Source organism: Chlamydotis macqueenii, chromosome 1, assembly GCF_036417535.1.
Source record: "Chlamydotis macqueenii isolate bChlMac1 chromosome 1, bChlMac1.mat, whole genome shotgun sequence".
NCBI lineage: Eukaryota > Metazoa > Chordata > Aves > Otidiformes > Otididae > Chlamydotis > Chlamydotis macqueenii.
The window spans coordinates 56,282,557-56,308,792 of NC_141556.1; the positions used below are offsets into that span (position 1 = coordinate 56,282,557).

Below are 26,236 nucleotides of genomic sequence, written 5' to 3' on the forward strand. Positions count from 1 at the left end.
GAGTGCAAACGTCGAGGGTGAGGGGGTGGAGGGTTAGCAGATCCCTTCCCTCTTCTGAGATAATAAATCCTCAATCACCAGCCCAAATTTAAGACCCAGAGCTCTGCAATAGCATACAGAAACAACCGACAATTGACATAGCAGTCTTCTAAGCAACAGAGATACAGAACCACTAGCAACCCCCAGATCAATGAGAAAAATGCTTCCTATTAGCAGAGAGAAAATGCAGAGCAAGTTCTGCTTTTCTAATGTTTCTTTGTAATAATTTGCAGGGAAATGATGCATGTTGTTTTTCCCTTTGTTTTGTTTTGGTTTTTTTTAAAGCCCCCGGTACTTTTCACACAGCTGCTGTTACCAAGAAGGAAAAGGTATCCATCAAGAGTGTTACGAAAACCAGTGCTGGCAGAAAATATGCCAGATAATTGGCAGTCCACAACACCTAATATTATTTCTGGTTCTTTTCTTTTTTAATTTTTCTATTTCTCTCCCCCCTGACTCCAGCCAACAGCTTCTAGTGATGTACAAAGGATGATGCATTTGCTATATTAAAGTACATCCTATTCCCTATCCCTTTTCAGACACTTTGGATGTTGCACAGGCAATTGAAATGCAATAATAATCATAAACAAAACAGTAAAAGACAATTTATGAAATCTAAACCCAAGACCCAACTCTCGCTTTGCAAAGAAAAAAAAAAATACCCCAAACCCAAGAAGCCCCTGAACAGTGAGATGGTTTTAAGAAAAGTTATATATATACAAGTCTCAGACAGTTGCATCTCCAGGGAGGAGATTTTGTAACCCTTCCTCTTTCCCACCATCCTTCCCCATCATACCAGTACAAACTAACCAGGGCTAAATGTGAAAATCCTGGGATTATTCACACTCCTTGTATCATTCATAGTCATGTATAAAGAGCTGCTGAATATGTGTGAGAAACACATTCTCTGCTGCAATCGCTCATGGACGTGAACTGCTGGTCACACAGTTGTCTCCCTTTCCACCACCACCCCTGCCCAAAACACACACCAAAATCAATGATTGCTACTTGTTGGGGAAACAGAGGCAGTCTCACATACATGGGCACCGCAGACGGACATGCGTGTACAGCTGGACATGCACAGAGAATTAACTTTCCTCTCCGGAGAGACAGAATTATTAACATTACAGACATGTCTACCCTCAGCCTTTACTTCTGCCAGAGAGGAAACAGGTACGAAACAAAACAGGAATGATGCAGGTACACGGGTGGGCGCAAGTTTTCTATGAAAAGGACAGCAAAAAAAACAAGTGAAATGAGACAGACATAAGGTTAGCCAGGTGTGCATGCGTCTCACCTACCTTTGCATGGAAAAGAAATCTCCAAGGGAGAAGTGTCCAAGTCAGAGAAGCAAAATAAAATAATAATGAAGACGCTTTGAAAAAATTCCCCCACCAAGAAAAAGAAAAAAAAGCCCCCCCACCTCTCCCCCCTTGCACACAGGCACGCTCACACACAGACACACACACCTCAGTGCCCGGGGAGGGGGAAAAATAGGAGGAAAAAAAAAGATCAGGATCAGCTGAGTGACGGGGAGCAAAGAACCTGCAGGCGAGAAGCGGGGAGTTGTGTTAGATCCGTGGCTGCAAGGACTGAGCGTGTGCAGGAAGGAGATGGTTTAAAAGGAGAATACATGGTGAGAAATTGTGGCTGCTCAGGCTGGAGTCTGAGGCTCTGGAGTCAGAGCAAAAGAAAAGAGGGGAAAAAAAACCAAAACCCTTCCTTTGCAGGAGGGTTTGGGGGGCTCTGTCTGCGTGTGCGTGTGTGTGTGTGTTTTTCCAGGCAAGTGGTGTTAAGAAGTGACAGAAGCTTCCTTCCAAAAAGACCAGAGGGTCAAAATAATCGTGGGGAGCTGGGAGGTGTGGGTAGGGGCAAGTTTAGCTATTCCATGGTGGGAAAGCAAGGAGGAAGGGCTGGTGTGTGGTTTCTGTCTGTCTGTCTCTCGCTATCTGTGTCTTACGGTATGTTCACCAACAGCTTATGGAGCAAACTGCACAGCGAGAGAGACAGAATAACTGTACAGGCAGAGAGGGAGAGAGAAACGCCGTCCTTACAGTGACACCAAATGTCTTTAGGGGAAACCTACAATTAGAGGCGCATAAGGCAGGAATTTTAGCAAGACCAGAGGAAAGGAAGAAATCTCCTCACACATCATTGCACACCAGCATCCACGGTGGGGTCTCAGGACAGTTGATTTTCCCCTCTCTTTTCTGATGGACACTGGCTTTGGCGTGCTTGCCTTGCCCTGAACTTGTGAGCATGCGTCCCTCCACAGGTCACAGACGAAGCAGGTTAGAGACTTACCCCTTGGGAAGAGAAAAAAACAACCTAACAGCCCCCCAAAAAAGTCCCTCCCTCAAAACCAGTCCCTCCTCTCCCTCTATCCTACTCCCAAATCTGTTACAGGAACTCAGGGTGTGGGAACAACTCACTGCAAATTAGTTTCCTACTGCATTTCGTGAAGCTGGGAGGAAATGAGAGGGATGGATGACATGCAGGGATCCCGCCATCTCAGGGCTAGAACAGAGTACGGCTGCCCCAAGCCCCCTCCAACAGAGGGTCAGACCAGCCATCTCCCCCACTGGTCCCTTCCCACCACCGAGCAGCCTGTACCCACGCCAGCACAGGCCCCTCATCCTTGCAGCATCAACCTTCAATTTTCCTCCTGAGCATCCCTGAGCTGAGCTGGAAAGAGACACTGCATGAAGCCATCACAGTCCTCAAGGCTCTTCATGGGTTTTGCCTGTTCAGACCAATAAACCCTGGATGTTAGGAGAGATAGAGATACTCTTGCATCTGCCACAGACATATATTGTAAATAAGCAGCTAAAAAACACCCAGCTCCCAGTTGGGGTGTAGTACAACACATGCTGCAGCCCAGAAGCTCCTCAACTTCCTCACAGGATCACACAAAGCCTTCTCCAGCCCTTCCCCACCAAGACGACGTTTGTGCCGGCTGTCGCAGACTTTGCGTTTGCAGCTAGAATAGCTGGGTCAGGGTAATTAACACATCTGACCTAAAAATGGCTGGGAAACCAAGCATTTTAATCGTACTACAAAACAGGCCCTTGGTTGTTAACTCTCCACAGGAAGGCAATGGAGCAAGCCCACCTTGCAGTAAAGCCAGAGCATCTCTGGTTTGACCTCAAGGTAGCTCATGTGCATTCACCACCTAGGGTGACAAATAACTGGTACGCCTCCTTTCCTCTGCTGTCCATCTCCATGTAGTTTGGCTTTGCCGTGCCAGGGGTATTCGGCAGAAATCACGGAGCCCCTGGCCATTTCCATCATGTAAGCCAAGCTCCCTGGAGCCCAAACAAGGTGGCTGGAATCGCCGCGGTCTCTTGAGGCCCTTAAAAGTCTTCGGAGCAAAGACGACGGGCACTGTCCGCTTTTAGCGGAACACTGTTGTGTTTTATAAAGTGTCTAATCTTGTTTCCTCTCCTGAAAGACAAACTCAGCCCTCAGATGATCCTCAGGGTGCACCAGGAGTGCTTAAAAAAAAAAAAAAAAAAAAAAAAGGAGCAGAGTTATAAATGACAGGAATGTTGTTACGTGCTTAGTAACTCTCATGAAAAACAGCCCTTCCTCGGGCAAGTCCAGCCTTTCTTTTTTCACAGCTTCTGACCAGGGCTGCCGTCACATGGTAAACTCATGCATCTTCCACAAGCCAGAAAGAGACTTTCTTCCGGGATAAGTATTTGTGCTGGCTGGACCTCTTCCTGCCAGTGCTCAGAACTTGTTTGTACTGAAGCCACACAGGACATTACCTCCAGCCACCTTCGGCACCAAAGATGGCTATGGTTACCCTGAATGCCTCCATCCTGCATGGGCCGGAGGGCTCCCGTTTAGGAGCAGGGGGACAGCAAGTGCCCATCCACATCAGGAAGCCCATTGAAGTGTAGGATGGACACGATTTTTGTGACGCACAATTTCTTAATACAATGGAGTACAGCTCTAGGCATATCCCCAGACCCACAGCAAAGTTTTGGGTGATACCAGAGCCATGCAATCATCCCAAAAGTCATCTGAGGAGGGTGTCTGGGCAGATCTCTAGATGATCACTCTGAATACTCGGGTGCTGGGCTGCCAGCAACCCATTGAGATAGCTCCTTCCTCAGCCAATTCTTGGTAGCCCCCTAAAAGATGTTACTCTTCCCTAAGCACACCACAGGCACCGCACACAGCAAATACGCAAGCAACCACAGACACTCACACTCCCATAAACACACACCTACGTATGCCTTCCCCATTCTTGCAGACACCGGAGGGGCTGGGTGACCTTCTAGTCCCCTCGTGCCAGCAAGTCCACTCTGGGCTGCCAAGGTTAATCCCTTTGGTCTCCTCCTCACCAGCCACAAGACACTCACCACTCCCCCTCCTCATAAAAAGCATCCTAACAAGTCCTTCCTGAGAAGGAGGAGGGCTTCAATTCTGTCCCCGAAATGATGAATCTGAGCATTATATGATTTCAGATGCCTGCAATTCACCAACAGGCCCCTTCAGGGGGAACAGGGAAAAAATGCAATTGAATTTATTCATGCATGAATATCAAATGAGAAAAAGAGAATGAGGAGGAGGGCAGGAGAGAGAGCGAGAGGAGGAGACAGGAGGGAGAAACAGGGCAGCAAGGAGAGGCGAAAAAAATGAAATAGTAAATGAAGATGAAGGGTACACACAGAGGGGCACAAGAGGACAGATGCAGGTAAACAGACACCCAGGATAATCCATGGGTCAGCATTGATGCCCACACCTCAGGATCATGTCTGTTTGTCTTCCAGCGTACCCACACCATTGGGATTACAAGACATTTGAACTCTCACTCAGCCAAACCCGCCAAATTGATAAATACATGTAACAGGCTTGGAAGGAGGGGAGAAGGAAAGGGGAAACGGAGCCATCCCGTTCATCCCTTCACAGACGTGGAGCTGGTGAAAAGAGCAAGCCCAGGGCAGCTTATGCTCCAGAGCAGAGCCCTCTTGTCCCCACATTCCTCCCCATGCACTGGGGAGGATTTCTGTGGGCTTGCTGGTACGTACACTGCAGGCACCCCCACAGTGGCAATCCCAGTGCTATCACCAAGCCTTGGACAGGGAAGCCGCTGCCCTCCCTGAGCAGACTCTCCTCTCCACTATCCTCAAGGGAAGGGTCTGAAGATGAATGGCTCTTTTGGCTCTTTGTCTTGTAGCTCACAGTAGTCACAGGGCTCCGTCTTCACCTCCAAGGTGCTTTCAAAGAGTTTTGTCACCTGCTCTGAGGGACACGTGTGGGCTCTCTTGTGAGTGACCTGTGGGTGGGTCGCACCAGAGGTGAGCATGGCACAAGCTGGTCCTACAGATGCATTTAGAGCATTTCCAAGAATCCCTCCCTGTCCCTTCTGCGATTTTTGAGAGGAACAGGTAAGTCCGCATCCCCCTACAGTAAGTCTGCCTGAGCCAGCAGCAGTGGCTGGGGGGCGTTTGTGGGGAAAGTATGTGATTCACTACAACTGCTTCAGAGACGGGGCCGGGCGAGGGGGAACAAGCAGGAAAGGGGGAGTCATATCAAAGCAGAGAGGCTACAGGGATAGCTCTGGGAGATGCAGCTCTCTCCTCTGCAGGTTTGCAGGTGGCTGTGGGCTGAGTCCACTGGGCAGCAGCCTACGCTGCATTTAAAGGCATCCTCTAGCCAAGTTGCATGGGCATCATCCTGCCTCCTGCCAGGCTGGCCCAGCCCCGGTCCCTCTTGCCAGCCCTGATGGCAGATCCTGCTCTCCTGCACAGCACACAGGAGACAAACACTGACCATCGCTGTGAATCCCATTGCTGTTGTCCCCAGAAAGGGCTTTGCAGCCCAGCCCACTCTCCGGCTCAGCTGCACAGTGCACAGACCCCTCGGAGCCGGGTCCGCTGTGTGCCCAGATTAGGCACGGCCACAGGTCTGCTGAGCTCATCCCCAGGCTCATCCCTCTGCAAGGAAGAGGAGCAGCCAGACACAAAGCAGGGTTGTTCACAGCATTCCCAGGTAGGGCATCAGGTCCAGCATCTGTTGCCGTTGCGGGTTTATGTTTGCTGCTTCCAGGAGACGGTGCTCAGCTTTTCCCACACCCTTCAAAATAGAAAGAGAAAAATAAAATGAGAGAGAGAGAAAGTGTAAGCTCTGACGTGAACCTAACTTTAGATCCAAGGGCTGATGACTCACTCCACTGGGGGAGAAGTGGCTGAGCTGGCTGTAGGTTTCTGTTTATATACCTCACTGAGCTAAATATATAGACTGAGAAGTTCTTCTGTTCTAGCCCAACAACTTCAATCTGCATTTTATCCTTCTCAATCTTAATGTTCCCCTCCCTTCTAAACCTCTCCCTCTTTTCCCCCAGCATTGCCTTCCTAATCCCCTTTACGCTTGCTTTGTTGTAGGAAATTGAAGAAACACGTCTCCCCACCTTCCACTCTCCCCGCTGTTTATGGTTAGACTGACAGGGGATTTCTGGGAAGTGATTCAGTGTTGTGGCTCTTAAGCACAGCTCCTCACATGGATCTGCTGATGCATTTCAGAGCTAGCCCAGTGCTCCCAGCCACAGTGCCGGCAATCACATCCTGTGCCACCTCCTGATCCCAGTGGTTGGGATGGATGGCAGCTCCCTCCCAGGGGCCCGTTGTCCCATTGCTCCAGCACAGAGCTCCCCTCTGGTACCTACTCATAAGTCCCAGGTCCCTGCCTTCTCCAGTCCAGCACCACCGGGCATGATGCCACTCTCCTAACGTGCCTCTGGCCCCAGCTGTGGCACCTGGGCATCGGGGCTCCCTGAGGAAGGACTGTCAGCCACCACCAGCTATTCTGCGCTTCCGTGACCAGAAAAAGGACTTTGTCATCAGCAAAGGGCATCTGGATGAGACCATCACTATTCTTTTCACCTGTGATCTGCCAGAGCAGGGGATCGCACGGCTGGCACACCACAGCACCCTCCTTCACACCTGCACCCATACCTTGTGCAATCATGGCATGATGGTGTCACGGTCGCTCTCCCTTTCCAGAACCGTCATGTACCAGACGCGGGCTGCAACCTGCCCATAAGCTGCATAGGGGGTTCAGGGGCACACAGAGTAGGGCCCTACACATCCCCTCCTCCTCTCTGCTGGGTGCTGCCATCCCTCCCCACCACCTGATCAATACAGCATCATCCTGCGCGTTGGAAAAGAAACCCCTCGAGAGGTGTAACATTGAAGAAGGGCTGAGACGGGGAGCGTAGCAGCACACAATGCTGCAGGGAAGCAATATCCACATGCACAAACCTGCCTGGTTTTCTCTTTTACAGGGCCAGAGTGGTGTAGCAGGGCTGAAAGGGATGATTGAGCACACAAGGACCGTTTCTGGTTGCACCGAATGATGCTGTGGATCTGCAACAGCTGCAAGCTGTGATACCTCCTCACCTCAACCTCCTCATCCAGAACAGGTCAAGACAAGTGGAGAATGGGATGGTAAAAGAAAACAGCTCAGAAAGAGGTGAGAGGGAAAATATAAATTAATCCCTCCAGCAGAGGAGAGAAACAAAGAGAGTGCAAGAGAAAGAGGAATCTCTGCCCACAAAAGGGCAGCTCCTAGTTATGGTGGCAGGCAGGTTTCTAGACGGGAGACAAAGACCATTTACGAAAAGGTGGAGTGTTATGAAAAACAACGGCAGAGACGAAAAGCATAATAAGGGAGGGTTGCATTTGAGGGAGAAGTCTCAGAGGGACAGAATAAAATTTAACCCAATAGCTCAGTCTAGGAAAGCAAGATCACCATTGCAGTTTGTGGAGCAGCTGCTGGGAAGAGAAGCGTTGTCTTGAAACATCCTGGGCAAATTTTCCAGCTCTGAGCTTCCCCAAGGCATCCCTTGGTCTGGGATCTAGGCTGAGGTACATCTGTCTCTAAGGGACTGTCTCACCAACAGAGTGGTACCTATTTGTCATCTTGCTCAACACCTTCTCATCTCTGCTCCTGCCCTCTTTGCCTCCAAGTATCAGAAAGCTGGTTTCCCAGCTGGTGGGCAAGCACTGAAGCTAAGCCATCCCCATCTGCTTCACCCCACTGATCATCCAAAGGACAACCATGGAGAGCTGCATATAGCAGCATCCTCACTGCAAGATGAACCAGCGCTTCATTTGGAGAGAGCATAAGCAAGCTAACCACAAGCATGTAAGCGCTTGCAAAACGCCTGTTACAGAAGGACAGGCTCTGTCTAGGCTGAGGTCAACAGCCCCCAAGAGATCCATTACCCTCTTGGCACAACTGTGCTCTCTGGCTCCTTTGGGCAGCCCTTGCCTGCCCTCACACAGCTGGAGGGAGGCTGCAGCAAAGGCGGAGTAGGCAAGATGCATCCTCTGATCAGCAGTTACTGCAGGGAGCAGATAAGGAGGCAGCATGAGCTGAAGAGCACACCAGGCTGGACTGTGGTCTCCTCTCAGGCATGTTCACTGCTCCTTAAAACAGAGAAGAGAGCAAATCTCCATTTCAGATAACAGACAGACCTTCTCATCACCCATCCATCACTTTGGCCACGTTCTACATGGCTGCTTTATCCCAGTTGGGCTTGACGCATAGTCTGGCCTGGCTCGGACCCAGGGGAACCTCTGAGGAAAACCAGACAAGCGCCTGCAGCCAGCTGAGTGGCAGAGAGCAGCAACAGGCCGAAAAGCAAAAGGGTGGCTGAGGCTAGTAAGAAAAATGGAGAGAGATTTACCAAAACAAAACAACAACAAAGGCAATCTTGTGGTGCTGAGAGCAGCAGAAGCCTGGGGAAGGCAGTAGATAACTCCCAGTGCAAATGATGGGGGATGCCTAACGTGCTGATGGATCCAACCCTTTCCCATCATACTGTGCCCTGTGGCAGAGAAGCTTGTGAAGTAAAGGCATAAAACAACAGAGGAATTAAAAGAAGAATGTGCTTTTTATTGTGGGACACACCACTGCAGTAGAGGGGTGGCTGAGACGACACCTCAATTAAAAGCATAAACTGGCACAACGTGAAAGGTTTGAGATTCACCTGCCCTGTAACGTAACTGAAAATTGATTTCATCCCATGATCCTTATTCTGGGCTCCAGAGCAAGATGAAACAAGATCAAACCCCCAGGATATCAGCTGAGAGGAACTTTTTCCATTGGGGTGATTATCTCCCCAACTTTACCTCTTTCAGCTCTATCTGACACCCTTTCATCAGGGGGAATACCCCCTTTCATGTACTTGATGCTACCAGTGAGGAATTTTCTAGGCCTAGAGGCAGCTGATGTACTTTTCAGTTGCTGAGGTACAAAACAAGGCATCTCCTCCAGCATTTTTCAGCTGCAGAGATGTTATATAAGCACTTGATGAAGGGGATAGATCTAATTAGCTCTCATCTTAGAGAAGAGGAAACTGAGGCCCAGGGAAAATAAAAGAGGATTCATCCAAGATCACCCCACAGGCGGAGTGCCAAGCCAGGTCTGCCGAGCCCCAGTTCAGGACCCACACAGCAGGTCATCCTGGACCAGCACCCAGCTGGGAGATCCCCTGGACACCAAATCCCATGAAAGAGAAACAAAATTTGACACATCAAGGTGTGCACTGCCATGGGGAGAGTGAGGAAGGCATTCCTCACCAAACTTCCCACTGCACAGCTGTATTTTTCGCTGGGATGGATGGTTTAATTTTCCATGGAGGCAGAGTGCAAGCAGAAAGGAAGATCTCAGATTAGATCAACTGATCCAATGTGGCATCCCCTGTGTTTCTAACTCTTCCCAAGTCCCACACTCCTCTTCGGTATATTTTCCAAATAAGAAAGGAAATAGAAGAGACAGAAAGATATAAATTTGGAGAATAAATGTGAGCTACAGCAGTGCCTGGGGGAGAATTAAAGAAAAAAAAAAAGAAACAACAACGAAAAAAAAAAAAGAATCAGAGAACAGCTTATCAGATGCAAGGTTAGGAAGGGACAGGGGTTATGGTTAATAATAAGCCAGTTTGCTGTTCTGCTCCCAGGCTACAGAATAGTCTCTCTCTCTCCCCTCCCCCAGCTCCTCCATCGCTCCCATCCTGCCTCCCGCCCTCCCTGTCGCTCACTCTTTCTGCTCCGTCACTTTGCGTCAGGCTGGGAATTTGATGCAAGGCGCCTGCCTCTTCCCACAGCTTCACACCATTGACCCGGCCGTCAGCGCGGGGGCACCCGCTCCCCAAACGCACCCACCCCTCTGTCATACAGGCTCTGAGAGGAAAAGCCTTCTCCTTTTCCTACCCTGTATGCAGCCCAGTGGGACACGCGGGGCCAGATCCAGCAAGGTGCAGAGCAGGCAGGTGCTAGCGGGTTGGAGGGGGAGGAAAGGACTCCAGTGTTTACAACTGGGAGATGAAGAGGAGGAAGGGACCCATGTGAAACAGCTCCCCACAACAATACACCAAGAAGAAACCCATGAAAGGCTCTGCCCATGCGAGGGCAGAAAAGACGCGTGCCTTCTTGTCACTGTCAGCACTCCAGAGCCACCATTTCGAAGAGGAGCTGCCTCGATGCCAGCTGGGGAGCAGCGCTCGGGCGACTGCCCCAGGGTGGCTATGAGCATTTCAGGAGCGCTCCCTCACACCTGCAAATCAGGCCAACGCGACGCCATCCTCCCTGGCAAAAAGGCTGCCGCACAAAACTCCTGGGGAAAGGCTGCTTGTCCCAGCACTGAGCTGTGATACAGCCACCACGGCACAACCTCCGTCTCCCGCTCCCTCCCAGCCTCCCTGCTGGCACCAGCCCCCGGTGACCCTCCGCATCCCCACCCTGGCCATCACGCCGGTGTGAAAAGTAGCCAGGCAGAAAGCCCAGCTGCTGTGAAACCCACCGGGGCCAGGAGGCCTGTTTATGCCTACGAATGCCCTCCAGCACTCACACATCTGCCTACACACATGCACAGGCGTTAACACCCAAAACAAGGACAGCCTGCGCCCACACGGCCACACCTTCACGTCCACGTACATCACCGGCGGCATGACGTCTCTCAGGCAAACACCTCCAGAGCCAGGCAGGACCTGTCTACTCCAGGAGAAGCATTAGGCAGGGATTACCAGGCTGCCTGTATTTTCCTCCCAGCTCAGGCACAGGCAGGCTGGGCAGCCCTGTGTGAGTCACGTCCCCGCTCCGCGCGAAGAAGGTAATATTTCCATCTTTTTGCTGAAGCGTCTTGGCGCCCAAGGCCGAAGAGAGCAGCCTGTAGGAGCCAAGCGCTTATTATACATCTTAAGCACACGCTTACCGTTTCTGCCTGCGTCATTGCACACGAGTTGAACTTTCGGCAGAGAGGGAAACGAGGGAGGGAGGGCACGGATTGGGGAAGGGAGAGAGGACAGGTGCCATTTCAGCTGTGCTCAGCAGGAGCAGGAGAGGTGAAGAGATGTACAGGCAGGCGGCTCCCAAAACGCAGCTGCCAGCAAGGGCTTTCACAGCCACTGCGGTGAGATTGCAAGGAGGCAAAGCAGCAGAAGGAAAAGCAAGCAGGGAAAGAAAAGTTTTTAAAGCAGAAATGGTGAATGGGACCTACAGCAGCCATGGGGAGAGGAGACCAAGGCTGAGGGGAGGACAGGGTGGAACTGAGGCAGGGATGCACCAAGGCAACTTCTCAGCTGTTGCAGAAGGTAGGCAGGCAGAGCCTGCAGCTGTATTGGAGTACCATGTTCAGCTCTGGAGCCTCCAGCATAAGAAAGACATAGACCTGCTTGAGCAGGTCCAGAGGAGGGCCACGAAGATGATCAGAGGGCTGGAGCACCTCCCCTATGAGGACAGGCTGAGAGAGTTGGGGTTGTTCAGCCTGCGAAAGAGAAGGCTCCAGGGAGACCTTACAGAAGCCTTCCAGTACCTAAAGGGGCCTACAGAAGATATAGAGAGGGACTCTTACCAGGCTAGATAGCAATAGGACAAGGGGTAATGGTTTTAAACTGAAAGAGAGTATATTTAGATCAGACATAAGGAATAAATTCTTTACTCTGAGGGTGGCAAGGCACTGGAACAGGTTGCCCAGAGAAGTTGTGGAAGCCCCATCCCTGGAAGTGTTCAAGGCCAGGCTGGATGAGGCTTTGAGCGACTTGGTCTAGTGAAAGGTGTCCCTGCCCAGGGCAGGGGGGTTGAGACTAGATGATCTTTAAGGTCCCTTCCAACCCAAACCATTCTGTGATTCTACGATTCTGCAAGTGGGCAGAAAGAGGATCTGAAGGTTAAAGGTGAAGATCAGGTGACAGGTGCTGGAAGCAAAGGAGAAATCAGAGGAGAATGAGCTTCTGCTAACCCATATAACAGACAGACTTCCTGATCTTCTAGCTGCGGAGCATAAAAACTGGGGAAAGGCGAGACTGGCAGAATCTTGGTAAATAATTTTCATGCATTGTTTTGCACCCTGAGATGTAGGAAACAAATCACAACCCCCGAGGTGTGATGGCTGAGGGTACCTGAAGATTGGTTTCAAAGACAGCCGCCCAGGGAAAGCGCATCTGCTTGCCAACTGCAAAGCTCCCTGAGCAGCAGAGCCGGTTTACAGTGCTGAGATGGTTTTCCAAGCTGCATGGGTGCTACGCGGAAGGAACAGAAAGGTTCTCTGCCCCTTAGATCAACACTACAGTGACTTTCTAAAGGAGACACACACACACACACACACACACACACAGAAAATCAGTTTTCCTTTACACACCTTTTTGGCTGACATCTAAGCCAAGATTCAGCTAGAATTAATTGCTTTAGCAAACAGCAATGCACTCCAATCCAAGCCTTGTGAAGAAAATCTGATGAATGACTCCAGTTGTCTAGAAAAATGACATGTAGTCAAAGTCATATTTGAGGAGTGAAGAATAACGTGCATCTCTGTAAAGACTTATGGTTCCAGGGGTGATGGAGAGGTTTTCTTCCATCAGTCTGAGAGTGATGGGGGAGAGCACAGCACTCCTGCAAGTACTTCGGAGAATCATGTTGCCATGATCAGAGATGCAGAAAGCATAACCTACCAGGAAAGTGCTGAGTAAAATGAAACTGTTTAGACTACAGAAGATTGAGAAGGGGCACGATAACAGTCTTCAGATACATACAAGTTTGCTACAAAAGGAGAACAGTTTTCAATTCTTAGCATCCACAGTGGACAGAAGAAGCAACAACAGGTTTACATTGCAGCAGAGGACATTTAGTGATAAGGAGAGCAAGGTGTACGATGCACAGACTACTCGAGGATGCAGGGGAATGTCCTGCACTTCAGGCCTTCAAAACCAGGCCAGCCAAAACCTCTTGGGAACGATGCATTGATCACCCTGAGATGGATAGGAAGCCAGCCACATCCTGAGGACCCTGTCTTCTGTGTGTGTCTAATCCCAAATGCCTGTGGCCACCACCACAATCAAGCGTTGCTATCGTGGTGCTTTTCAGGGAGAAACAACAACTGTCTCTCCCCTGGCCATTCCTTCCTTCCCCAGCAATGCCCATTTATTTTGTCTTCCCGAGAGTCTCGGAGAGCTCAGCGTGTGTTTCTAACACTTTGTGAATAATAACACTCATATATCTCCCACAAAATAAAAAACTGGGTCAGCTAAGGCACACACCTGTGTACACCAGGAGCCGCCAATGAACCTGCCAATGAACCCTACAGTGCTGCAAAATCCAACCCACCAGGCACACAGGGGGGAAGAGGGGAGAGTTCAGATATAACTGAGAAAACACAACCATTTTGGTGACATTTCATAGGTGAAACCATGAATAAAACAGGACCTGAGAGAGGGCTGTAACAAATTGCTCTCACTAATATCCTGGCCACTGGGAGGTAGGGAGTGAATGCGCAATTACCCCAGTTCCAGAAGCTGCCTCCAGTGCCTCCGACCTGTGTGCACACATATCAGAAAGGGCTGGATGCAAATAAAGCAGGAGTCACAAACTCACCTGCTTTAGTCTGCAGGAGGGTGGCTGAGGAGGGATATTCAGAAGGAAAAAGTAAGCCAGGAGCTCTGGGGAAGAGCAGGAACATGACAAAAGCACAGCATGTTGCACAACAGAGACTCTTTTAACTGGGGGGACTTTAGAAAGAAAAGAGGACCCTGGCTCGCAGGCTGGAGCAGGTTCCACAGCTGGCAGGAAGGTCTCAGGTTTCCAAACCCATAGGCTCTCAACTCGCTGTAGCCTGTGTACACAGATGCCAAAGCAACTACATTGCATTTAAGAAAAGCCGAATTAGGGATGCTGGCCAAGGGACCAAGATGAGACGTGTTTCATCTGTCCCTCCCCAGCACACAGGACCTTGAGCCACCACACGGATGCTTGCGTGCGTGTGCACATCCATCTCTGCTGGGCAAAATTCAGACTGAAATCAGACCCCCTGTCAGAGACAAAGCCGTTTGCTGCAGCAAGGCAGCCAAAAGGGAGAGAGGAAAAGCAGCCTCAGCAGTGGGACGTACGGGTAGGAGCTGCCCAGCTGCTTCATCTGGCCATTTCTCTTGCCGTATATTACACAGAGCTGGTGACCAGCAGCGAGTTCCCTGAAAATGCTGTCCTATGTCATCTCAGCATGGGCTCACATCCTGCCCGTTAAGGTACAGCCCCCAGAAGAGAGAGAACTGTCTGATGTCACCCACTGCCCCTCAACCACCTCCAATCACCTCAGCGTAAGGGGCCTAGGCTAGTCCCCCTCCAAGGAGCGGACGGGAGACAGGAGAGAGCAATTGCCAATTTTAATGCGTCCGGCAATAATCAGGCTGGCAAGGATGCACAGAGCACAAAATCAGGCAGCAGGAGTACACAGGCAGGGAGCCGGAAATAATTACCATGATACTGTAACCAGAAAACACAAGGCCAAGCTATTTACCATACTAATTACTGTTTATCTCTGTTTATGGCTCCACATGGCAGTGGGACTGGCGGCCTGATTGGAGGTGTAAATGCTTAAAGGAGCAAGCTCTGGATATTGGAATTCGATGCCAGGCCAAGGGAAAGCCTCTGCTGAGCTAAGGACAGGGAGAGACGAGCCACACATTCCTCTCTTCCTCTACTGGAGAGCTGGAGTTGCGGAGAGGAAGACCCAGCTGGTCCTCCCAGGGCACAGTCATGGGGAAGTGCCCAGAGCCTGCTACACCCTATTTATCTGCTAATGCAACTCTGCATCTTCATCTCCCTCAGGTCTTTTTCTCCTATAGTATTTCTCTTGGATGCTGCTACTGGATTAATGATTTCCCCAAAGTGTTCCTTAATGTTCCTCCTTCTAAACTGCATCTGTTCCAACAAAATAAGATACAGTTTTTCCCATATTAAAGCAGAGTTATTTTCCCAAGTCAGTTTTCCCACATCCTCCTTCCCTCAACACCTCTTTCTTTTCTTTTTTATCTCCAAACAAGTTTGGAGTAGAGGCACAGGAAAAAGGGAGGGATCTGCTGCAGACTGCCCAGTTGCCACTGGCAAAGGTGAGCATTAGGATGAAGATTCAGGAGCTCGTAGCTGGAACCCGGGCCCACCGCTGCCTTCTGCGTGATCTCCTGCTGAGATGTTCTGCTCAGCAGCAGCCAGCCAGCCTCTGCTGCCTGTTCTCACCACTGCCTGCTACACAGCTGCCTTGACAACAGCAAGAGGTATCTGAAATACTTCCCTAACAATTTTATTTTTTTTAATACTGTAGGTTATGTCACGGGGAAATACGTCTCTGGAGGTGCTGCCCACACTAAGGAAGAGTCTGGGTGTCCAGGCACTGGGCACTGCTGGTCTCTCCAAAGCCTGGGTCCATCACCCCTTCCTGCAGGGCCGATTCACTCTTCCCTTGCACTGCTCATCGCTGACAGAGTCTTCCCCCTAGAAGCCATACAGCTGCTGGGTCTTGCCTCTGCCCCTTGCACTTCACTCTTCAACCTAGGGATTAAAACAGAGAGCCTACCTCTCACGAAGGCCTCTCCCAAAATAAAATCAGAAAGCTGCGTTGGCCCCCATCTGTCCCTGTACCTTCCCTCCATGCTACACTACCAGATGCTCTTGTGGGGCTGGGTATGTCCTACTCACTTCCATCGAGGATGTGAGATCTGAAAACCCCTGGGAGACAATGGCTTTCCAGTCTGGAGGATTTGCCTCCCCCACTGTATCAGATGTGCCAGAGTAGAATTTCATTTACCTTTCGACTGATTTTTATCTGTCTGGTTATTAATGAGGACGTTTAACCCACTCCTGGGCAAATCCCTGAAAGTCAAAAAAGTCACGGTGAGGGGGAATCAGTCTGTCAGGAAAACAACCATAAAGTGAGTCAGGCTCCAAGCAGGCACCAGCCCCTTCTGTGCATGAAGAATGATCCCCCCTCAGCTGATCCTGCCCCCTGCAAAGACCCGTGGGTCCTGTGCCTGCCACCAACGTGGGTTGCTGAGCACTAGCCACGTCCCTTTCCCCAGCTCTCCCACTATCAAGCACCTTGCACCCTTGTGCTCAGAAGCCAACCCAGCAACAGCCACCTCAACGCAGTTTATAAACAGAGCCGTGACCAAGTTATTGGCACCTATCTGGAAAAGACATTTCATTTCCTTCAGATAAAAATTAACTCATAAATTCAATTTGAATTTGTTCCTCTGATAACCTGCTTTTCTCCTCAATGTTCCTCCTCCAGGATGATCCAGACTTTCACCCCTCTCACATATTGCCCCTGTCATCACCACTGCACAGAAGAATGCCACCACACACCCATCACAATCCAGGCTACTGAGAAAGTGCCATGATGAAAGTATAACAATCTTCTCAAGGGGAAAAAAAATGCTACAGCAAGATCTCACTCTCATCCTTCTCCCCCTTTAAAGGGGGGATTCCAGCGTTTCTAAACCTCCCCTCCTCCATGCCCTCATTGCTGTGACAGACACAGCCATACCCATAGCACTTCATCTACATCACTGCTCCTAGCCCTTCCAACCACTGCTCCCATAATGCCAGAAGATACCACAGGTGCATCTGCATTTACATTTTGGCCACAGCTGGGGGGAACCCAGAGCTGCTCACACGGTGTTTATGCTGGGGATGGACTTACCCTGGCTTTTGTAAAACTGCATGTGGGAGCCGGGCATCTCCTCCATTCCCACCAGTCTGTAGGTAACTTACACTGACACAGAGCAGCTGTTGGCCCCATGGACCATGTAAGAAACTCACACACTCATATGTTGACAGCTCAAGCAGCACAGACTCACATCTTGGCTTGCAGGATGCAAAGGACCTGTTGTGACAGGACTAGGGGTAATGGTTTCAAAATAGAGGGAGATAGATCTAGATTAGATATTAGGAAGAAATTTTGTTACAATGAGGGTGGTAGAATACTGGCACATGTTGCCCAGAGAAGTTGTGGATGCCCCACCCCTGGAAATATTAAAGGCCAGGTTGGACGGGACTCTGAGCAACATGATCTGGTTGGAGATGTCCCTGCTCTTTGCAGGGGGGTTGGACTGGATGGCCTTTGAAGGTCCCTTCCAACCCTAACCATTCTATGATTCTAAGGACAGCTCAGGAAAGAGTTAAGGGCAATTACACCTCCTGTATACGCATTGTTCCCACACTCTCCTGGCACACACATGCTCTCCAGCACCACGCTGCTCATGGAGATTCTCCTGGAGATCCGTGCTGTTGTACTGCTCCAACAGAGGCAAGTGCCCAAACAATGTCATTTGTTCCTAATGCCTGTGCACACGTCGCAGTCTCAGCACAGCTGGCTTAATAGCCAATCTCTGCTGGGAGGCAGCTTAGGGAGGAGAGGGAGAGAGAAAGAGAGGAGCGACGGGGAAAGCAAGTGAAAGAAAAAGAGAGCAAAGTGAACAGGAGCCCGTGGAACAGAAAATAACACTGCCAGGCAGAGCGGCAGCTGAATTGGCTGTGACAGGCAGACCCTCTCTGCACCTGGGATTCAAACACAAGCTTATTTTCTTGGTTTCTTCGAGAGACAATGAGTCCTGACTACCTGTCAGTGTGCACCCAGGAGATGTCACCGGCAGAAAAGGGGCCCCAGGTGCTCCTGGCCCACACGGCTGACATAGGTATGATGGCTGAGGTCACAGGTGGCATTTCCTAGAGATGAGCAGTGAGGAGCATAGAGGGAAAAAAAGAAAAATTGAGCAACAGTGGAAATCAGAGACGCAAAGTGATGCCCTTGCCAGGACTCCTGACATCCCAGAGGATGCAGGACAGCTTTGCTGCTCCTGTTCTGCTCATCTGAGGGAGAGAGGAGCAGCCAAATGGTGTGTGCCTTCAGGGAGACACATTTCTCCCCCAGGTCCCGGCAGACACACAAGTGAAGAAATTCACTGTCTTTCCTCAGTTTGCCAGCTCGCTGAGGTGCCATGAAGGATGTATTCCCAGAGAGGTAAGGCCAAGCTGTGCCAGGTCTCCTAACAAGCAAGCTACACCTTCAGCAGCCCAGCAGAACAAGGGTATCAAAACCATCTAGCCACGTTCAACCACAAGGGACCCATAATGGATCGCCTGAAGAAGATCAATTTCACCCTTTAGCATGTGCCCCCTCCCCAGAACTGACAGGTGGTGGCCAACCTCAAAGGTGAGGGGCGACCAGCTGCTATTTTTAGGCTGCCTTCTTGGGAAGGAGGAGAGCAGGTCACCTCACATCTCCCAGCCAGGAACCTGCTCCTGTGTTCTCCCACGTGTCCATGCAAAGGTGGCACCCATGACTCGCTACCTTTCCCTGCCTCCTCCTCCTCACCAAACCACCCTCACACCCTTCCCTGCTGCAACAAGTTAAGTAGCTGCTGCAATTAAAAGCTTCTGTTTTCACTGTTTTTTTAATAAGAAAAAAGTAATTGAAATTTAATTTAATCAATGAGCGAGGGACAGGGGAGGGTGTGTGAAAATGAGTCAGCATCGCCTCAGGTTCCAGCAGAAAAGAGCTTGAACGAAGAGCTGTGCAAGGGGACTGGGGGATGCCTGGGGCAGCTGAGCGGGATCCTTACAGGCGGTTTCAAATTAGGGGCTCTCAAATCATCAGACCTCCCAAACAGATTTCTCCCTCAGCCCATCCCCAGAGTTATGTGTAAAGCCTCCAGGCACCCTCCTTCCATTATCCAGATACTCCAGTTAAAATCTCCCTTCCCACCCCTGCAAGGAGCTGGGCGCCTCTCTTCCCCTCTGCTGCCGCCGCCGCTGCAGCCAGAGCCCTGTCAGAGCTGGCAGCCTCAGGCCCATCAGCACAAGCTGCTGGCAGAGAGAAAGAGAGAGAAGCAGAGGAATCCTGGGGGCCCAAGAACAAGACGGGGCTCGTGAGTCATCCCCTCTGCAAGCGCGTACCCACGGCCCCCGCTGGCTACCACCGTGCGCCGGGAAGATGCTGAATATTCGATGAAGGGTTTGTTTTTTTTTAGATCTGCTGAAAATGGCAAGGGAAACTCCACTGTCTATTTGAAAAAAAAAAAACAAAAAAGGAATGGGAGAGATCAGAATCTCATCACCGCAGCTGGTCTTACACCTTCCCTGAGGATATGTTAGAACAGCCAAGGGTGCGAGAGGAAACCATCCCAGGGGGATCTGTTTCTGGCAGGCTGGGGGAAGGGCTGTGGAAGGGTGCATGTGTTGCCATCCCCACCACTCTGCATTGGTGAGGCTGCACAGGCAGCCTGGGTTTGCAGGAGAAGGGATGGAGCGAACGCCACGCTGGGGGAAAGCATCACCTGGCTCTGACACCTCTCCTAGAGGTCTCAGCATCTCTGCTGTGGTTGCCACCAGAGGACCTCACTCAGGAAAGGCAAGCTCCAACAACAGATTTTGCAATGCCAACCTGTCAGGCAAGGATGATGCTCACTGGCTGCTTTCACACAGCATCACGTGCGTCACCACAGAAGTACGTGGTGACAAGGGACCATATGGGGTCAGTTAGTCTGTCTGCTCTTCCCCCAGAGCAGTGAGACAGAAGCGCCTTTCGCTGATGCTAGCAAAGCGTCACCAACGGCTGACAACTCAGACTTCACACTCACGTCCAGGCAATCCAGACTCATGCTTCACCACCCATAGCTTTTTCTGACGTCTCCTGTAAACATTCCTCACTGCAGTCTAAACCTATTGCTTTTTCCCCACTGCAGACACAAGGAACACATCATCTTCTCTCTCTCCACAATCTTCTCCTGCTTGTCTGAAGTCCATCATCTTCCCTCCTCTCAGTCTTCTCCAGAGTAAGAAACTCCAGCCTCTTCAGGCACCTCTTTGCAGCCCCTGGTACCTAGATCATGTTGACCCAACAGCCTTGAGTCAAAAATTTTCCCCTGGTTTCAGTTCCTGGAGCCCTTTTTAGCTCTGTTTCTGTCTCTCCCCTTTGAAGATGAATACAGGACAAACATAAGGAGGAATGGAAAACAAGTCATTACTCCTCAGCTTGGAAAGTCTCTTTATATCAGCAGATACAGAGTTAAATCTTCATAGTCAGTAAAACTTCAGCCTGGAAAGAGAGCAAACCTCTTGCACCCCAGTGTGCCATACAGAAGATGCAGCACAAGCTCTCTGTCCCAAAGAAAAAGACTCAGACGGAGAGGTGGAGGAGGAGTGGGAGCTAGGAATTGGTAGAGGCAGAGGTTCTGGGCTGAAGCCCTTAAGCTCATCCCTAGAGGAAACAGAGTGCCTCCAGGGCGGTCCAGGGCAAATTCGAGTCTCACAGTGCGGCTGAGGGAAGAGAAGATATTTGCATGTGCAAGGGAACAGCCGGGGAGCAGGACGGAGAGATTAACAAAATGACAGAAATCTTCTTTTCTCCCATTCTCCTCCATCTTGTCATCTTTTCTTCTCCACTTTCTCTTCTGCTCACCATCTCACCTTCTATCTCTCCCTCTGTTGGCACTTATTGGCAAGCTTTCTCCAGAACACAGCTACTTTGAATGTGTGTTGCTCTACTTCCCTTAAAATATTTGCTCTCTCATTCTCAGTATCTTCCTTGCTGGTGAAGCTGATCAGCTTAATGATGATAATATTGAACATGGTGAAATGGCTTCTTTCCCAGCAAAGCCAGTTCTTCATTGCTCTGCTTTCAGGCACCAGCCACTTCCATGCCTTTCCTTGTCATATCAGACCCAGAAACTCAAATATCACATTTTTGTAGCCCCATCATCTTCTCCACTTGGAAGGGAAGGACATTCTCTATCATGTATCTTTAATTTGCTCCTTGAGAAAGCCTGAGATGTAAAATGGTCTATTTTAGTCCTATCCCTCATTCCCCGTCAGATGTCACTCTTGGGGAACCCAGTCTTCTCAAGTAGCAAGCAGTATATTCCTTGTCTTCATGGGATTTAGATCTCTGCCCAGCCCCCACCCCCATCACTTTTGTGCTCACTGCACAGACGTAACTCCCCCAAAGCAGAAGCTGAGGTTCCATGGTAAGGTCCTGCATTTTCCAACAGAAGAAGCCCACAGATCACTTGTGCTGTGATTCATCCTAGTGCAGAGAACAGTGTGGGCTCCCCACCTTGCCGTGCGTCACACAACCTGCTCCAGTGGCAGCCCACAGAATAACTGGCATTGAAAGGGATCTCTGGAGGCCTGCGGTCCAAATCTCTTTTCAAAGCAGGGCTAACTTCAAAGCCAGAGCAGGTTGCTCAGGGCCTCACCTGCTCGAGTTTTGAGTATCTCAAAGGATACAGACTCCAAAATATTTTGGGGCTACCATCTCACATTTGAACTATCCCCATGATTATTTTTTTTCTTTATATAGAGTTGGAATTCTCCCTGCTGCAACTTGTCTCTGCTGCCTATTGTCCTTGGTGCACACCTCTGAGGAGAGCCAGCTCCATTTTCTCTACAACACCCTCCCCTTAGAGGAAAACAGCAAACAGATCCCCCCTAAATTTCTCTCCTCCAGCCTAGACAAAGCCAGTGCCCTCAGCACCTCCTCACATTTTATATGCGCCAACTCCCTGATCATCTTCATGGCCCTCCACTAAACTCACTCCAGTTTGCCACTATCTGTCTTATACTGCGGGGTGCAATGACCCTACCTCTCCTTTCTTGGGACCTCCCTAGGCTGAAGGCCTCCTCTTTTCTCTATTTCACTGTTAAATGGGTGATAAACAGCCTCCAGGCTACACATGTCAATGTCATTCAAAAGAAACCACAGGTTGGATCACCAGGTTCATAAGACTCTGACTAGATTTCACTATCAGCAAATCATATTCCCAGTCCAGAGGAAAAAAAAACAATCCCCTGGCAACATCAGATGACTTTGTGAACCTCTTAACAGGGGTGGGGAGCCAGAAAACAGACTTAGTCCTGTCTTCCCTGGCCAGCTGTCAGTGTGGTTTGGGAATTAATTCATCATGCTTTATTTATCATCAAAATTTTCAGTCAACAGCCAAAACAGAGAGGCACATTTTTCCCCTGTACTCATCCATATCTCAATCTCTCTCAGCATTTGCTTGTGCCCAGCATCCTAAAACCTATCCACTTGATACTTAAACAGAAGGGAGACAAGCTCCAGGTGTCCCAGCTGCACTTGGTAAAAGGAGGAGGAAGACAGAGTCACACCATCTTGCCATGCAAAACAAACAGAGAAAGGAGCAGGGCCCCAGGAAGGTGGTACAGGGAAGACTCTACTCACTCTGTGCCAAGGATGATTGACCAGGGGAACTCACGGCTGCAGGACATCGCCAACACAGACACCTTGACTGGGTGTTTAACTGGAGGTGAGTGGTTTTAAAAGCATAGATGGCACTTAGATCTTCCAGTAAGTGTGGTAGCATCTAAGGGCTTCCAGGTGGAAGTTTGTGAAGTCATTAGGGATCTCCTCTTCCTCCTTCCCAGCCAGACACTTCAAAAGATGCATGACATGGGAGTAAAATGGGAAGGACTCACCTCCTTCTGTAAGACCTGTGCACTAGCTCTTCCACATTGCTGGGAGTTACCTACACACATGGTGGCTTGCCCTGTTGTAACAACTCCAAGGAGAACTTCAGTGATGCCCCAAATTAATTCGTGGGAAAGTGACACAATTCCTGGGAAAGGCCACTGTGATTTCAATTACCTGGAGGTATTTGAGAGGGATTCGGAGAAAGATGCACGGTCCCACCTATTCCAATTCCCCACCCTCAAGCTCCAGTTGCCATGGCAATGGTACTGACAATTTCAATGCATAAACTCAAATTTGCATTTTAATGGAACATAATTAGAATGCTGAGATAAATGATTCTTCCTCCCTAAAAGGTAACGTAAACGGCACATCTCACAAATATGCTCTACCAGCAAGTATTACGCATACACGCACACAGAGCCTGTACATCACTGGGATGTGGGAGCTGGAAAGTTGCTTTCAGTGCCTTCATGCCTAACTGGGAAGTTTTATATCTCTAGCACAAAATTACAATTTCCAGCTTAAAACAATAGATTTACCAGATGTCTGCTGCCACCTGACCATACCACCTCCTGGCCACTATCCTGCCATGCCGTGATTCCCCTCCCAGGTCCCAGCAGGGTCAGGCCGTATCTGCCGTCCCAACACCGAACCCGGAGATGCTCTGTTTATCGGCAGCTCTCAAGGGCTCAGCAGCAGCGATCATTTCCCACAGTCGACGAAAAATCTGTCCCTCTCCAACTGTCCCAATATTTCTTTTCCTTTTTTTTTTTTCTGTAGCTAGATTTGTAGTGAGATGTGCTCTCACTTGGTTATCTGCAATATGCCCAAGAGTTTATTCTCCAGCTCTTGGATCAGGAAAGGAGCACTGTGTTAGCACCTGTCCCACACTGTCAGCAGAGAGGTCATGCAGTTACAAGAGGGCAGAAGGAGATTTTAAAAAGGAAATGTTTCCAAGACATCTCTCTCTACTTCAGCAACAGGCAGGGAAGGGGAATGGAGGGGGAAGAATCCATTCTGTACCAAATAGGAAAGCAGAAAATGAATTTCTCTTGCCCTTGATACAAACTAAATTCAAAGCAGGCAGCTGGCAGGAGTGAATAGAGACAGAAGAGAGAAAGAAAAAAAAATAAATTAAAAAATAAAAAAGGAGAGAAGGAGAGAAAAGCGAACAAGTGAATCACAAAAGCTGCAAACCGTCTAGAAATTTCATTTGGCTTTTCAATTGGGAAGTGACATGATGCCTACTTGGGAGGGGGCAATCGCATCTGGGAGTCTTAAAGCAGCCGCAGCCCAGAGCAGCTTCCCCCAGCCCCGCTGAATCCCACTGGGCCTCCCAGTCTCCTGGGGACTACAGGCAGCTCTGGAAAAGAAGGGGAGAGCACGGGATCCACCTCAGCCCATCTGCCTCATCCCACGTGGCAGGGATGTGGAAGCAAAGGCATGGTTCCTGCTGAGCAGTGCTGACAGGGCACCACCGATGCTGATCTGCTATCTGCCAAGGTATAGAGTAAACAACACAGAAGTTTCTCCCCAGGACCTCTGTGGCCTGGATCTGTGCTTTTATTCCAGCAGAGAGCTTTCCAAGGGGTTCCCTTCAAGTGCTACATCTTCCTATCAGCACTGGCTAACCAGCCATGCCTACTCCATTAGATCCGCACGATTAGGTCCCAGAGGTTCAGGCAACCTCCTGCTCCTCCTCCACAATCACATCTAGCCGTTAGCCCAGAGGTCAGCAGAAACCCAGTGGTGAAAACCTCCACACCCCACCCCTAGAGCCGCCTGGTCTCAGTTCAGTTTCATGTCCAACAGGCACCAGGGCAGACGGTTCAGAGCTACTGTTTGTGGATAGGAGATCCTGATTCCTCCTCCAGAAAAGTCCTACTCCTCTGGGCTGCAAAAAAAGAGCATGCCTCCCCCTTGCCACTCCCACCATCCCAGATGGCAACCCCATTTAATCTCTCTGCCCTCCTTCATTTGCCAGAATCAAACATTAATTGGGCTGTGCTGTGGTGGAACAAATGTTAATACACTTTGGCACGCGATCAAGTGGAGCTGGATTCAGCCTCCAGCACGGCACACGACCGGAAGAGCACAGCAAGGGGAGCCCAGCAGAGGAGTCTCTGGGGCTCCCCATTGCTTTGGCCAGCCCCAAAGGCTGCACGTCCTGGGGGTTCACATCAAATCTCTTTCACGTCCTCTTGATGCACATGCATGTGTAAATGCACATATCCAGGCTGCACACAAACACAAACACACACATTTACCTGGCGCCATGTAGTGAACCGGCTGTACAAAAGCAGCGCAGGTGCATGCTGAGGAGCTCACACACTGTACACCTCACGGCACTGTTTCCATTCATGTGAGTACACCCAGGTAGAAACCCATATGGATGCTAACACATATATGGGGTTTGCTCCTATATCAATGTAAATCACGGTGTACCCAGTAAGACAGGAGGCTGTACACCTACGCATGACCAAACTGGAACACTTTCCCAGAGTTGATGGCTTTTCACATAACCCTCATTTCCCTGTTTCTGGCTTGCAGTTGATTAACTTAAAAATAAAATCACATAATTATCCTAAAGACCATCTATGCCACAGATATGGTGGTTCATACAGCACTTATTAGCCAGTTCTTTTCCCTTAAGACACAGCTTACACGTTCTGCACAACAGAAACCCCTCAGAGGATGGAGACATGATCGCAAGGTCCAGTTCAGAACAGAAGTTTTAGGAACAAACAGTGGAGTAAGAGAGGAAGATAAGAAAGAAGAAAAGAGATGCCCTAATAATTAATAATTTAATTAATAAAATAATTGCCTAATAATTATAATTTAGAGGGGCTCAAGTGCTGAGAGTCAAGATCAAGAAAAGGGCAGGTTGAACTGTTATCCTCCCAGAAATTGTTGACCCTGGTTGGAGAAGCAAGGGCTAGAAGGAGAAGGAGAGGACAAAGAGAGAGGGAAATAGGCAATGCAAGTCAAAAGACAGCTATCAAAAGAGAGAGGGAATAAAGTAAGGAAAGAAAAAGTGAAAGAAGGAAAGTAAAAAAAAAAAAGAAGTAAATGAAATTATAAAAGCATCTGCCACCATGTTGAGAAATGTGCATGCCGACTGTGGGACAGAAGGTCTCATCGCTCACTGCACAGGGAGCCCTCATGCGAGCCAGACTCCTCATGGGCACTTGGGTCTGCCAGCTCGCACCCTGCAGTCATGGCCCACATCTTTGGTAACAGGGACAATGTGGCTGGCTTGTCATTTGGTGAGAGAAAAGGCCAGCCCTTGACAAGCCTCCCTACACCACTCATCACAGCTCCCCAGCTCCCACCTCGATTTTGGGTGATATCACAGTGCCTCCCCAAGAGTCCTCTCAGCCATAGCCCTGCCAGGGAGGCAGCGACATGGCCACTTAACGGTACG

At 49.8% G+C, this 26,236-nt stretch overlaps 1 protein-coding gene across 1 annotated transcript in view; it reads right to left on the reverse strand.

Annotated features, from left to right (window-relative positions):
- CACNA1I (calcium voltage-gated channel subunit alpha1 I) overlaps positions 1-1,690 on the reverse strand; it is a 170,643-nt gene extending 168,953 nt beyond the window's left edge. Inside the window, exons 1-2 of the mRNA XM_086740121.1 lie at positions 1,509-1,690; positions 1,341-1,359 (exon numbers count right to left, since the gene is read on the reverse strand). The gene's annotated coding sequence lies outside the window, so the exon portion shown is untranslated. The remainder of the gene's footprint in view (positions 1-1,340; positions 1,360-1,508) is intronic.
- Positions 1,691-26,236: the final 24,546 nt, after the last annotated feature.